Genomic DNA, 16642 nt, shown 5'->3' with positions numbered 1-16642 from the left:
CAATGCATGCAACATGTAATAATCAAATCTGGGTAATTATATCCATCACCTCAATCCTGATGTCATCTTTCCCCATTATTAAAATGATTTAAAAAAAATGCTGGTGATGTGAAGAAAAGGAAACTCATACGCTGCTGATGGGAATGTAAATTGTTAGAGTCATTACGTAAAACAGTATAGAGGTTCTTCAAAAAGCTAAAAGTAGAACTACTGTATGATCCAGCAATTCCTCTACTGAGTATGTATCCAAAGAAAAGGAACCAGTATGTTGAAGAGATGTCTGCATTCCATGTTTATTGCAGCATTATTCACAATAGCCAAGATATAGAATAAACCTAAGAGTCCATCAACAGATGTATGGATAACGACAATTTGGTACATATATACCCAATAAAATACTACTTAGCCATAAAAATAATAAAATTCGGTCATTCACAGCAACACTGATGAGCCTGCAGGACATTATGTTATGTGAAATAAGTCGGGAACAGGAAGATAAATGCTGGATGTTTTCACTCCTACGTGGAAGTTGAAGAATTTGATCTAGTAGAAGTAAGGAATAGAATAGGGGTTGCTAGAGGCTGAGAAGGAGGAATAGGAAGAGATTGGCTGGTGAATACAAAGTTACAACTAAATAGGAAGAATAAGTTCTAGTGTTTTATAGCACTGTAGGGCGACTATAGTAAACAATAATTTATTGTATTTTTTCAGATACCTAGAAGAGAGAGGATTTTTAATATTACCAACACAAATAAATGATACGAATCTTCTATAATTTGTTTCAGCAGTATTTTTTGTTCTCTGTGTGTAAGTCTTACACTCTTTTTTAAAAGAAAATCTGTGTTATTTTTTTTGTGCTGTTGTAGTTTACTTAATTTCATTTTCAAATTATTGACTGAAAGTATGTAGAAATAATTAAAACTTTATATATTTGTTTTGTATCCTGCAATGTAACTGAATTCATTTATTAGTTCTAATTGTGTGTATGTATATTTCTTAGAATTTTCTGCATAAAAGAGAATGTCTAATACAAATAGAGACAGTTCTTTTTTATTTTTTTTTTCAAATTTGGGTGCCTTGTATTTAGTTTTATGTCTAATTGCCCTTGTTATGATCTCTAGTAGTTTGATGAATAGAAGTGGTAAAATTGAACATCTTTATCTTATTTCTGACCTTACAGGGAAAGCTTTAATATTAACTTCGGTGTTAGCTGTGGGGTTTTTTACAGCTACTCATTATCAAGTTGTAAAGTTTTCTTTTCTTTTCTTTTCTTTTCTTTTCTTTTGAGATGGAGTCTCGCTCTCTCGCCCAGACTGGAGTGCAGTGGTGCGATCTCAGCTCACTGCAGTCTCCACCTCCTGGGTTCAAGTGATTCTCCTGCCTCAGCCTCTTGAGTAGCTGGGATTACTGTCACGTGCCACCATGTCCAGCTAATTTTTGTATTTTTAGTAGAGACAGGGTTTCACCATGTTGTTCAGGCTGGTCTCGAACTCCTGACTTGGTGATCCACCTGCCTTGGCCTCCCAAAGTTCTGGGATTATAAGTGTGAGCCACCACACCCGTCCAAGTTGTAAAATTTTCTTCCATTTCTCTTTGGTTGAATGTAATTTATTATGAAAGTGTGTTAAATTTTTGTCGAGATTTTTATGCATCTATTGAGGTGATCATATTTTTCTTTTTTTGCCCTTTGTCCTATTTACATGCTATATTACATTCTTTGATTTTACTTGTTGAATCAACCTCAGATTTATGTGATAAATCCCACTTGTTTAATGTTCACAGTGTATAATGTTATTTATATATTATTGCTGAAATTGGTTTGCTAGTTTAGTTGACGACTTTTTCATCTAAATTCATGAGACTTATTGATCTTAGGTTTCTTTTTTTCTACTGTTTTTGCCCAGTCTTGATATTAGAGTCATATTAGACTCATGGAATGAGCTGGGAAGTGTTCTGTCTTCTAACTTTTGGAAGAGTTTGTGTAGATTGATGCTAATGCTTCTGTAAATATTTGGTAGAATTCACCAGTGAAGCATCTGAGCCTGGGCTTTTTTGGGGGGAAATTTAAAACTTTCTAATTAAATCTATTTACCTAGTATACATCTAAACAAATTTCTATTTCTCCTTGACTTAATTTTAGTAGTTTGTGTTAATCAAGGGATTTAGCTATTTTATATGAGTTACATAATTTGTTGATGTAAAGTTGTTTATGATATTCCCTTATAATCCTTTTGATTTCTGTAAGTCAGTGAAGTTCCCTTCATGTATAATCTTAGTAACTTTATTTTAGTAATTTGAATCTTTTTTTTTCTTGGTTTTTCTAGCTGAAAGTTTGTCCATTTTGTTGATATTTTTTGAAAGAATCAACTTTGGTTTTGCTGATTTTCTCTATTAATTTACTGTCCTCCACTTATTTCCACTTGAATTGTAATTTCCTTTTTTATGTTAGTTTTGGATTTAGTTCTTGTTGTCTTTTCTAGTTTCTTAAGTTAGAATGTTAGATTATTGATTTAAGGTCTTTATTTTAAAAATATAGGTATTTATATACATAAAACTTTTCCTCTATGTACTGTTTTAGCTGCATGTCAAAAGTTTTGGTATTTTGTGTTTTAATTTTCATTCATATCAAAGTATTTCTAATTTCTCTTACAGTTTTACTGTCTTTTAATTAGCCTGTATAGTCACTTTTACTGGTGCTCTTTATTTCTTCATATGAATTTGTGTTACTGTCTAGTGTCCTCTTATTGCAGCCTAAAGTACTCTCTTTAGTCTTTTTCTGTTTTTGTTTTTAGTAGAGAAGGTATGCTAGCAACAGATTCAGTTTATGATTATACAAAAATGTTTTAATTTCTCCTTCACTTTAGTGAATGATTGCAGTGGATATAGAATTGTTGGTTGACATTCGTTTTCTTTTATCACTTTGAATATGTCATCCTACTACCTTTTGTTCTTCATGATTTCTGATAAAAAATAAGGTTGATTTTTTAAAGTTTCTTGTATATGATGAGTTGCTTCCTTCTTGCTACTTTTACGATTCTTAGTCTTTCAACAACTTGATTGTGATGTGTCTAGTTGTGAAACTTTGAGTTCATTAATTTTTTTGGATGTGTAGATTAAGTTTTTTCATCACATCTAGGAAGTTTTGGACATCTTATCAGTTTTTTTTCTGCTGTTTATCTTTTGTTTGTTCTTTTAAGATTTTCATACACATACATTGGTGTGCTTGATGCTGTGCCATAGACAGTTTCCATTCGCTGCTTCTTCATTTTGTTTTTTTATGTTTCTAAGACTAGATAATCAACTAACCTATGTTCATGTTTGCTGCTTCTTTCTTCCGCCTGGTCAAATATACTGTTAAAATGTTCAGTAAATTTTTATTTCAGTTATTATAACTTTTAATGTCAGGATTTTCATATGGTTCTTTCTTATGCCCCTTCACATTTTTTTTTTCTTGAATATACGCTCTTAGATGAAACATTGTTCTCGTACTTTTCTTTAGAACTTTTGACATTATTTTCTTAAGTATTTTGAATATATTTAAAATGGCTGATTTAAAGTCTTTTAAGTCATAAGTCCAACAGCTGAGCTTCACTGGGGACATTTTTTTTGACTGCTCTTTTCTGCTTACGGGTTATATTTCTGTTCGAATAATTTTTTGTTGGAGAGGGGGACTTCAAATATTACATGGTGAAAACTCTGGAAATCAGATTCTCTTCACCGGCCACGGATTTTTTGTTGTTGTTGTTCTTGTTGTTACCCTTTGTTCACTTAGTGTAATTTCTGGACACTTTTGTAAAGTTTATGTTATTTACTGTGTATGAGCACTGAACTTTCTGTTTGTTTATACTTAATTGCCAACTAGTGACTGGATGGGCATTTCCTTAAATGACTTGAATCAATAATTTACCAGCTTTGCGAAGGGAGTCTGTGTGCATACTGGGACATGATTTAAACTCTTGGCCCAGCAGCTTACAAATCTTCTTTACCTTTTACTTCCTGTCAACAAAGAGCCTCAGTATCAGGCATAGGTAAAAAATTTGGATTTTCATGGGTATTTCCTGGACATACACACAGTCCTGCATATGCGCACAGCCTTTGAAATTTCTAAAAATGTGTCAGAGCTTTTCAGAATTCACTATTAATAGCTTATTTTTCAGTTTTTCTTTGAAGTTTTTCCATCAGTTTCTTATTTGCCTCAAGTTCTATCACTGATTCAGGTAGGTTAAGTGTTAAACAATTACCTCTGATTGTTTTTGACAAATACCCTGGGGAAAAATCTGTTCACCATGATTTCTGATTTGGGCTAGACAATCTCATGAGTAGAGATTCTTAGGAAACTACCAGAGAGGTAGATAATGACAGTCTATAGGGTGGGAGTTTTGGAAGTTCCAGTTCCATTCTACACCTTCCAATTGCTGCTAAGCTGCTGATTTTCATGGATTCCATAATGGTGAGGTTGCTGGTTTTTAAGGTTACCGTGGAGGTGGGGAGGGTATGGGAATCAGGCAACTTACAGAGCCACAGTGCTTATAGCTTTTACTGAAATTCAGGTTATTTTCTTGAATAAACACTCAAATTTTTGCAAACTTCTTCTTGTGTTTCAGAGTTTTTACAGTCTTTTGTTGATTTTTTGGAGGATAGGTTTTCAGAGTTCCTTATTCTGCCATTCCTGCTGACATAACTTGGAAATGCTTTCTTGATAAATCTATTTAGATATATAAGTACTTTAAACTCAATGTATTCAAATTAAATATATCTATTTAGATATATAAGTACTTTAAACTCAATGTATTCATAAGTTAACTTTCCATCTCAGCATTTTTCTTTCTCCCAAATACTCTCAAATTAGCACTTTCTTCACCTATATTACCTAAATGAGAGAATGCACTGTCATTCAAGTCAAATAAATTCTATGTCCTCAAAGACATTAGCTTAGTTTTTATTGTCACCTGATGGTAGATTATTGAAATAGTCTGTGAGCTATGGTATTGTCTACCATAACACCACATAAACACATACAAGCAGTTATAGTGTTCTTTTAAAATGCAAAACTGAATATGCCACTCTTATAATTAAAATTCCTCAAGGAAATACTATAAATGTTAGTATAAAATACAAAATCTTTTTTTAACACAGAAAACTATTAAATAATAAGTCAACCAATGTCTGTACTTGGATTCTAAAATTCAGAAGCTGTGAAAGAGTGGAAATAGAAACATACTGATGTGGGTGAGTATGTGTGGTGGCTACCCCTGTTTTTCTTTCTTCTCTTCCCACAAACCAGACTAGGCATCTCCATTGATTTCAGTGTTCTTTCATGATGCTTGTCTGGTGCAGCATTTTTTATGCTTATATTGCTGCTTTTTAAAAAAATCTGTGCCAGCTACCACTGCTGCTGCTCCTATCCCCTTCCATACATTTATTACAACCATGATGAGTTACTTTAAATTTTTCTAGCATCATGCTATTTCCTACCTTCAATGGGCTTTTCTCTTTGGCCAAAGTGCCTTCTCTATCTTTGTCCAAATACCAGGAGCCATATGCATCTATAATTTGGTTACTTCCTCTGGGAAGACATTTCTAACTTCATAGTTTCATTGGATAACTCTCTTTCCTATGAAGTTTTAATATTTATCTCTCCTAATGTTCTGATAACTTATTTGCTTTTCTAGATAGGATGAGTTCTCAATAAGTATGTACCATAGCTCTGTGTACCACATAACCGTCACATATAAGTTGATAAATTTTAATTTGTAGGACATGTTTATCATGATCTTAATGGAGGCTATCTCTTGATCCTTGTCGTGTCTATTGGATGGACTACTGAGTTTACAAGTATGCTAAAAACACAAAAATAGGGAACACCATTAGAATAGTATTCTTAAAGGCCTTACAAGCCAGATGATCCTCTAATATTTTAAAAGCCAGGCCCCTGTAACACCTATCCTAACATCCCATAAAGCAATTTTTAGTTGTTTTTCACTATGTACAACACTTTTTGAAAAGTAACACACATTTGCAGTCATTTCTTTATATGTCTGGCTCTGAAACGCAGAAGACTTGGTTATTCCCTATTTATCTTTTTGATCCAGATTGTAGCAGGGGGTAGGGCATGGTATAGCCAGTAAATATATATTAAGAATGGATTCCCTATTTAATAAATGGTGCCGGGAAAACTGGCTAGCCATATGTAGAAAGCTGAAACTGGATCCCTTCCTTACACCTTATACAAAAATTTATTCAAGAAGGATTAAAGACTTAAATGTTAGACCTAAAACCATAAAAACCCTAGAAGAAAACCTAGGCAATACCATTCAGGACATAGGCATGGGCAAGGACCTCATAACTAGAACACCAAAAGCAATGGCAACAAAGCCAAAATTGACAAATGGGATCTAATTAAATTAAAGAGCTTCTGCACAGCAAAAGAAACTACCATCAGAGTGAACAGGCAACCTATATAATGGGAGAAAATTTTTATGGCCTACCCATCTGACAAAGGGCTATTATCCAGAATCTACAAAGAACTTAAACAAATTTACAAGAAAACAATCAACCCCATCAAAAAGTGGGCAAAGGGTATGAAGAGACACTTCTCAAAAGAAGACATTTATGCAGCCAACAGACACATGAAAAAATGCTTATCATCACTGGCCATCAGAGAAATGCAAATCAAAACTACAATGAGATGCCATCTCACACCAGTTAGAATGGCGATCATTAAAAAGTCAGGAAACAACAGGTGCTGGAGAGGATGTGGAGAAATAGGAATGCTTTTACACTATTGGTGGGACTGTAAACTAGTTCAACCATTGTGGAAGACAGTGTGGCGATTCCTCAAGGATCTAGAACTAGAAATACCATTTGACCCAGCCGTCCCATTGCTGGGTTTATACCCAAAGGATTATAAATCATGCTTCTATAAAGACACATGCACATATATGTTTATTACGGCACTATTCACAATAGCAAAGAATTGGAACCAACCCAAATGTCCATCAGTGACAGACTGGATTAAGAAAATGTGGCACATTTACACCATGGAATACTATGCAGCCATAAAAAAGCATGAGTTCATGTCCTTTGTAGGGACATGGATGAAGCTGGAAATCATCATTCTGAGCAAATTATCACAAGGACAGAAAACCAAACACTGCATGTTCTCACTCATAGGTGGGAACTGAACAATGAGAACACTAAGACACAGAGTGTGGAACATCACACACCAGGGCCTGTCATGGGGTGGGGGGAGCGGGGAGGGATAGCATTAGGAGATATACCTAATGTAAATGATGACTTAATGGGTGCAGCACACCAACATGGCACATGTATACATGTGTAACAAACCTGTACGTTGTGCACATGTACCCTAGAGCTTGAAGTATAATAAAAAAAGTGAGTAAATTAATCAAATAAGTACTATTTTAAAAAATTCAAAGAGGACAATTGTAGAGGATATTCAAATCACTTGAAATTCCAGAAACAATAAGTTATGACTGCCCAATAAGGGATTTTTTTATGTTTGGTCAATCATCTTCAAATTAAAATTACTTTTTATGGTTTATCACATATTTCTCAGTTCCACCTAGGTTATGAGACAATGGCAGACAATAAGGGAATCGAATGCTATTTGTTGAAATAAAGTTTGATTAAGAGGAAGTAGAGTAAACTGCTTTTTAGAAGCTTTAAAGTGCTTTTTTGAAGGCTTTTTCAAAATTTTCAAAGCCAAATGGCTGATAGTGAATCCCTGTTTAGTAGGACATTCACATTTCATTGTCTACCATCAAATTCATTATTTATGGACACCAGACCTTGCTGCAGACAATTGACCTCACCCTTCTCCCTTCTTTCTCCAATCGTTAATGGCTTGAAATCTCAAAATAATTTATGGCCACATTTTATTTGTCATCCCTATGCCTTCTTATGTCTGAGTCCTGTTAATTTATCTTCAATGTCCTTCCATTCTTCTCTTGATTCATATTTCCCCAGCCTCTGCTTCAATAAATACATACTAGGTTCTTTGAGCAATCTCTTAATTCTTCTCCTACTTTGTATTTTTTCTTCATGATTCATTTCACAAACCCATAAGCTATTTAATCTTTCTAAGAAAATTAAACCAAGACAACCCAACAAATGAAAAATCTCGCTGCTCAAAAATTCCATGATGATTCACCTTTCCCCATCTTCTTTTATGGAAATGTAATCCTCACTGATGTAGGTTTCAGTAATGATGGCCCGTGCCTACCTTTTCCAATTTAGCTCTTGTGAATCATTTTCTCAAATCCTCAGCTTCAGTAAAAGTTTTATGAATATGTGGCTAGGACATGAGTAGTCCCACTCATGACTTGTGCTCTGTTTATCTCATTCATGAATGCCCTCTCCTTTTGCTATGTTTTATAAACTTTTCATTATAAAACTTTTAATCAGCAGAAAAATAGAATACCATGCTCCTTTTTATTTACTACCTTGTTTTAACACTCATGAGCATTTTGAAATGCTTGACCATCATTTTTCTGAAATATTAAAAATAAATCACAAATATTATGATATTTCATATTTCAAGAGAGTTCATTATGCATCTCTAAAACTAAGGGCATTTTCTTATTTTATTATAATAGTAATATTAGTATTTTCTTTACATCTCTAATGGAGTAGTTAAAAAGATTATTTTAAAAAGTTGTTTTAGTTGTATTTTCAAAGTCTATTTTTAAAAGCAGATTTAATTCACAATAACATTGAGAAGGAAATACGGAATTTCCTAAATATCCCTTGCCCTGATACATGAAGAGCCTCCCTCATGCCCTCAACCAGAGGTATATTTGTTGCATTCCATGAACCTACATGGACACATCACTATCATCCAGTGTCCATAGTTAACATAAGGGTTCACCTGTGCTATTGAACATTCTATAATTTTGACAAGTGTATCAACCATTATATTACTATACTGAGTATTTTCACTGCTCTAAAAATCCTTTGTCCTCAACCTGTTTATCCCTCTATCCCTCTCTCTTCTCTGTCCTCTGTAACCAATGATCTTTTTAGTATCTCCATAGTTCTTCCTTTATGAGAATGCCATATAGTTGGAAACATACAGTTTATAACTTTTTTATATTGGCTTCTTTTACTTAGTAATACGCATTTAAGTTTCCTCCATGTCTCTGCATGGCTCTCATTTCATTTGTGTGTTGAATAAGACTGCATTGTGTGAATGTTGCACTGTCTTATTTATCAATTCGCCCACTAAAAGACATTTTGGTCGCTTCCAAGTTTTGGCAACTATGAATAAAGCTACTATAAACATCCGTGTGTAGGTTTTGGTGTGGACATGTTTTCAACTCATTTGGGTAAATAACCAGGAGTGCAATTGCTGGATCATAAAGTAAGGGTATATTTAGTTATGTAAGAAACTGCCAGTGTGTCTTATGAGGTTGCTATACCAGTTTGAATTCTTACCAGCAATGAATGAACCTTCCTGTTGCTCCTCATCCCTGTCATGGTTTAGTTTTGTTGGTGTTCTGTGTTTCAACCTTTCCAATAGGTGTGTAGCAGTATCTTTTTGCTGCTTTAATTTGCATTTCCCTTATGACATATGATATGGAGCACTTTTTTCATCTGCTTCTTTGCCATTTGTACATCTTCTTTAGTGAGGTGTTTGTTAAAGTCTTGGCTCACTTTTAAAATCACGTTGTTTAGTCTCTTATTGTTGAGTCATAATAATTTCTTGTATATTTTGGATAATCGTATGTTATCACGTAAGTCTTTTGCAAAGACTTCTTTCCCAGTCCATGGCTTGTCTTTTCATTCTCTTTATAGTGTCTTTTGCAGAACAAACTTTAAAAAAATATTTTAAGTAAGTCTAGCTTATCAAATTTTACTTTCTTAGATTATGCCTTTGGTTTCGTAACTAAAAAGGCATCGTCATACTCCAGGCCATCTAGATTTTCTCCTATGGTATATTCTAGCAGTTTTAGTTTTGCATGTTATTTTGTCCCATGACACATTTTGATGTAATTCTTGTGAAGTGTATAAGGTCTGTGTCTAGACTTATGTTATGGCATACAAATGTCCAGTTGTTCCAGCACCATTTGTTAAAAAGTTTATCCATTATTGGCCGGGCGCGGTGGCTCACACCTGTAATCCCAGCACTTTGGGAGGCCGAGGAGGGCAGATCATGAGGTCAGGAGATTGAGACCATCCTGGTTAACATGGTGAAACCCTGTCTCTACTAACAAAAAAAATTAGCTGGGCATGGTGGCAGGCACCTGCAGTCCCAGCTACTTGGGAGGCTGAGGCAGGAGAATGGTGTGAACCCAGGAGGCGGAGCTTGCAGTGAGCCGAGATTGTGCCACAGCACTCCAGCCTGGGCAACAGACACTCCAGCTTGGGCAACAGAGCGAGACTCCATCCCAAACCAAAAAAAAAAAACAAAAAACAAAAAACCAAAAAAGATTATCATTGCACTATTGTATTACCTTTGCTTCTTTGTTAAAGAAAAGTTGACTATATTTATGTTCATCTACTTCTGGGCTCTCCATTCTGTTTCATTGACCTGTTTGTTTCTTCACTGTCTTGATTACTGCAGCTTTGTAGTAAATCTTAAAGTTATGTAGCGTCAGTTCTCTGACTTTGTTCGTGACTTTCAATATTGAGTTGGCTACTAAGGGTCTTTTGCTTCTCCATATAACTTAATAATCAATTCGTTGATATCCACAAAATAATTGTTGGAATTGGATTGTGATTACAATGAATCTATAGATAAAGTTGGGAAGAACTGACAGCTTGACAACACTGAGTCTTCTTATATATGAACATGGAATTTCTTTCCATTTATTTAGTTTTTGTTTGTTTTTTTTTTTAGCAGCGTTTTGGACTTTTACTCACTTAGATTGGTATATATTTTGTTAGAGTTACACTTAAGCATTTCATTTTTGGGGGTGCTAATGTAAATAGTAGGCTCCTTATCTTTTTAAAATTTCAAATTCTACTTGTTTGTTGCTGGCATTTAGGAAAGCAATTTAGTTTTTCATATTAATGTTGTATTTTGCAATCTTGCTATAATTGCTCATTAATTCCAGAGGTTTTCTTGTTGATTCTTTTGGGTTTTCTACATAAATGACCATGTGAAGAAAGGCAGTTTTATTTCTTCCTTTCTAATCAGTATGCCTTTATTTCTTTTTCTTGTCATACAGTTGAAAAGTTGTGATGAGAGGGAACAGCTTTGACTTATTCCTGATTTTAGTGTGAAATATTTGAGTTTCTCACCATTAAGTATGATGTTAGCTGTAGGTTTCTTGTAGCTATTTTTTCTTTATCAACTTGAGGAAGTTCCCCTCTTTTTTTAAACTCAGGATTCAAATAAGTTCCACACGTTGCATTTAGTTGTTATATATTTTACATCTCTTCAAATTCAGAACAGCTCTGCCTTTATATGCCATTGGCTTGCTGAAAAAATTAGACCAGTTGCCTTCTAGAATAGGGCACATTCTTCATTTGTTTAGTTGTTTACTCATGATGTTTAACTTGTTCCTCTTGTAACTCCTTTATTTTCTATAAATTGTAGGTTAGATCGTAAGTCTTGGTTTAATGCAGGCTTGATACTTCGGCGAGTATGCAGAGGTGATGCATTGTATTTCACTGCACACACTGGTTGTTTCAGCCCTCTTTTAATCTAAACCATTCTCATTTCTCCAATTATGCTTCAGGTTTCTCCATCCCGTCTATGAAGCATCATATTCCTTTCTAGCTTTCATTTATTTCTTCCTTCCTCTGAACTTCTGTGATAGTTATGTTCTGTAACATATTACAGCATTTCACACTTATCTTTATGTTATGCTATATGCCATTTTGAAGTATATTTTCTATTTTGTGCTAAAATTGTCCAAATGGATTGTAGGTCGCTAGAATTCAGTCCCCAAATATATATTTTTCCTATAGCAATAAGAATGATATAGGTTTTCACTGTATATCTTCTTTTTTGATATCATGGTTAATTCCATAGAAGCCTATTCATATCATTTTTATTTTTAAAATAAAAAAGTAAATATAGGTATATTCTTTGTTCATGTTACTTATATTTTATAGAGGAATCAAACTTGACAAGAGCAAACATAACACACAGTAATGAGAATAACTGTAGGTGCTAAGACCATTATGCATAAACCATGTAGGTACTGAGACCATGAACAGAGACCACACTCAACAAATATTTGTCTGAACAAATGAGTGATGCTTGCTTGATTTGTTTATACTGTGAAAACTATTGTGCTGCCTTATATCAAGACTATTTTTTAAAAGGAGTAAACTGACTACTGATTATTATGGCAACCAGAAGCCTATTTAAGTAGTTCTCCCTAACAATTTTCTATAGTAAAGACATTCTACCAAGGATAATCTGTAAAGACCTCCGCAACAAAGCACCTAGCATACACTTAAGTGTATGTGCAGTTTTCTACAACTGTTAAGGTAGTCTTAACTGAATTAAGTGAGCTGATGATCTCTGGAGGTTTATTTCTCCTATTTACTGCCCAGAGCTCTTCCTATATTCCTTCTTTTGGCTCTAGCAGAGTTTTCAGAAACAAACTAATAAAGTATGTATCAACTCTAGTCATTAGTTCTTCATAATATGGAATTGGTTTAGTAAGTAAATAAAGCTGCCATTCTGCCTGACTAATAACATTGGGCAACTCTTGAGGGCTTTAAACAGCGTTACACTTTGTTTCTGGGTAGCTGTATATAAATGCAAATTATTGTGTTATGTTTCCTAAAATACTCTTGGTCCTCATTATATACCAATGTGGCATGGTGGAAGTAGGTGCTAACAAAGGCAGGAAATCTCTCTTGGGAATAAGATCTGGTATGCTTATGGAAAAATTATGCTTACATTGTCATTACATTTTACATTACCTCATTTGTTTGGATTTTATGACTATCATCTGCTGTTGTTTGGAGTGCTGTGAGCAAGTAGTTCTTCTTCTCAGGATATGTCAAAAAGGTATACCAAATGTAAATAAATATTAAAGATAAAGTGTCAACTGTTTCTAAACAAATATTCAACATTTTTACAGTAAAAATTAACAAATACATGGTAGATCAAGCAAAAGTTAAATAAAGTTATGCTCTCTAGAGCTTTCTCAATTCCATAGGTTCCTGATTCAGTTTTCCATTATCTAAAGCATCCCTTTAGTTTTCAAATTTTTCATTCATTTGTTTTCTTTATTCAGAAAATAATACATGTCTGTAATAATAAGTAAAACAATACAAATATGCATAAAGATGGTGTTAGTTATGTCTCATGCTGCTGCCCACAGGCATTCCCTTCAGATGACCTTCCATTACTTTCTACTTCCTTGTACATACATATGCAATTTTATCTCCACCCATGCATATACATATATGGGGGTTTGGAGTTTGTTGTTTCAGATGAAAAAGAATTGCATAACATATATGAGGCCCTTGCCTTTTTTATCTTGGTATGTATTTTGGATATGCTGTAAGTAAATAGATGCAGTCTCTATGCGTATCATATATCACATACATAAATCAAAACATATACATGATATATTCATTATTCTGGAAATTTTTTCAATGAAGTTTCTGTCTTTTTAAATTTATTTCCTTTTTTGTTACCAATTTACCCTCTTTCATCTCCATCCACCCACCCAACACTCCACATCATCTTCCTACCCCTATCCCATCCAGATGACTGGATACTTAATTATCTAGTGTATTTCTCTCTCCCAATATATACATATGTATGTGTATTATTTCATAAACAGATATAGACAGATAGATATAAATAAATATTTTATTTAATGTTTTAAGTTTTGAGCTGTTGTTCTTTTTAGAGCTATAGATCTACTGACCTCTTTGGTCCATACAGGGAATTGGAGTAAAATCTCTCTGTTTAGAAACCAAACATGATTTAATCCCACAGGTGTTTAGGGTTTTAAGGCTCTTAAAAGAGACTGGAAGAACTCAGTGTTCTGGGTTTTCCCTGTCAATATTTTTCCTTTCAACCTTGTTATGGTGTAATTTTTGCAATTGCCTTTTGCTACCGAACTAGAAATTTTGCTCCAGACTGTCATATATTACAGTAATTTCCTTTCTCAGACTTTTCTCAACCTGTTATCACTATCACAACTTTAGCGAAAATGACCCCTCTGATATCTCATGGTGCTATATTTCTAAACTATCAGAAAATTTTAAGCTTCCTGCCACAATTTACTAAGTACGGTTTCTGGATATTGCATAATAAGTCAATTATAAAGATGTTCTATCCACTTCCATACAAAGCAAACCAGCTTGAGGGTTGGTAACTCTGAGGTAAACAAGTACGTAACGAATGAACAGAGCACAGCATTTGTGATCAATGTGTAGGTCTGCAGTGCAGTGATGGTTTTCAAGCTCACTCTTCTGTTTATTTTTTAGGATGCTGAACATAATAGACTTGATGGAAAATCTCTGACATGGCCAGTCTACAAAAGGTAAAAAAGATTTTCTGTGATCTGTCTCTGAGTAGAACATACACAGAATTCTTCAGCAGAAAACATAAACAGGTACCTTATAATAAACTGCAAATGGTCATTCTACAAGGAGAAGCACATAGCTACTATTCTAATAGATCACAAGGGTTAGACCTTAGAGCTTCAATAGGTAGAAAACATACTGGCTTTTTTTGCAAGTTCTGGAAATTTTCTGCTTCCTTTTGTTCAAATGGCTTTATCTGGACCCATCATCTCCTGTCAGGGCATGAAGATCATACTCCAAATGGCTGCTCCCATGGCCATCATGTGGACGGGGTTTAGGGTCCATCCCAACACATGGGGGACTGGAGAGACTTCCTATACCTAACTGCTAGGCCTCTGTTGTTTTATTGTGATTGCATTTATGATATTTTGTCAACCCCTCTTGATGTTAACCTCTCTGAGGGCAGGGAACATGCTAATATTATTGATCGTATAACTGTCGGCATCCAGCTCAGCGTCAGAATTTATGTTATTACTCTAGAAATCCTTTCTGAAAGAATCCATATTTGAAGAGAGGAAGGTTGTTAAGAAGTTTCTCTTTCCAGAAAGTTGGTGGACCCATGATTTTCCTGCCATGACTCCCTTTTCATTTCCTTTTAAACTTTTATCTGCTCCTTCCCTGATTTGCAAACACCTTTTTAAAAAATTCACTTATGATTATTGGAATACTGTATGATATGGTTCAGCCTTGCTCCCCCTCCCCAAATCTCGTCTTGAATTGTAGTTCCCATAATCCTCAGGTGGCATGGGAAGCACCCAGAGAGAGGTAATTGAATCCTGGGGCAGTTACCCACATGCTGCTGTTCTCCTGACAGCAAGTACGTTCTCATGAGTTCTGATCGTTTTATAAGTGGATATTTCTGCTTGTGCTTATTCTCCTTCTTGCTACCATGTGAAGAAGGGTGTGCTTGCTTCCCCTTCTGCCATGATTGTAAGTTTCCTGAGGCCTCCCCAGGTATGTAGAACTGTGAGTTAATTAAACCTCTTTCCTTTATAAATTACCCAGTCTTGGATATTTCTTCATAGCAGAGTGAGAACGGACTAATACACTGTATTTCTGAGGTTACAACAAACTTTATCCAATTATTTTCTATATTGAAAGCTCAGTTTTCTCCTGAGTTGCAGATTTTTGCAAGAACCTGCCAGTACAAATCTTTATTTGGCCCTCCCACAGATGACATGTATGTGTAATCAAGTAAACTTTTGCAGCTCCACTTTGATAGTCCCCCAAATGTTCCGATTCTCATATCACATGTGCCATTATTTCCACAATTAGTCATTGACTGTCCAATTCATTGTTTATTTTGTGCTCTGTTTTATGCCTTAGCCCCCTTCATTCTCACACCACGTGGGCATGTTCTTTAACTTCTATCCCTTAATTATCTATTTGATCTAGGCCTTCATAGGAATCTTAGTTGCTGCTTTTTACATTAAGACCTTGCAATGACTGGTTACACAGCCTCTGGAATGGTGTTTTGGTCTGTGGTCATACTCTCTGGCCACCTTTCCTTCAACTGGATGCCATAATTATTTGTATAAAACATGCACTTCTTATTTTTATTTTATTTTTCCATGAGTTATTGGTGTACAGGTGGTATTTGGTCACATAAGTTCTTTAGTGGTGATTTGTGAAATTTTGGTGTACCCGTCACCCAAGCAGTATATACTGCACCATATTTGTAGTCTTTTATCCCTCACCCCCCAATTCTTCCCCCCAAATTCCCAAAGTCCATTCTTATACTTTTGCATCCTCATAGCTTAGCTCCCACATATCAGTGAGAACATACGATGATTGGTTTTCCATTCCTGAGTTACTTCACTTAGAATAATAGTCTCCAATCTCATCCAGGTAAAGGAAAATATTACAACTTTCTAAAACATTAGCCAGTGCACCCATTACAAAATATATATGGACTTGATGTTCTAGTTTCTCTTCACTGCCCAGGGCTTCATTTCTTGCCAGTGACTTTGCTCACTTTTCTCTCAATAAGTAACCAATTCATGACTTTGCAGTCCAATACTTTTTTCACGCTTTGCATTTTTGTTCCCCCTGCCTGGCATACACTTTACCCCTAATATATTTTTCCTTGGTTAAAAATTTATCCAAATGTAAC

The sequence above is a fragment of the Macaca nemestrina genome, chromosome 4 (genome assembly GCF_043159975.1).
Source record: "Macaca nemestrina isolate mMacNem1 chromosome 4, mMacNem.hap1, whole genome shotgun sequence".
NCBI lineage: Eukaryota > Metazoa > Chordata > Mammalia > Primates > Cercopithecidae > Macaca > Macaca nemestrina.
Note: the sequence above shows the minus strand (reverse complement) of the source record.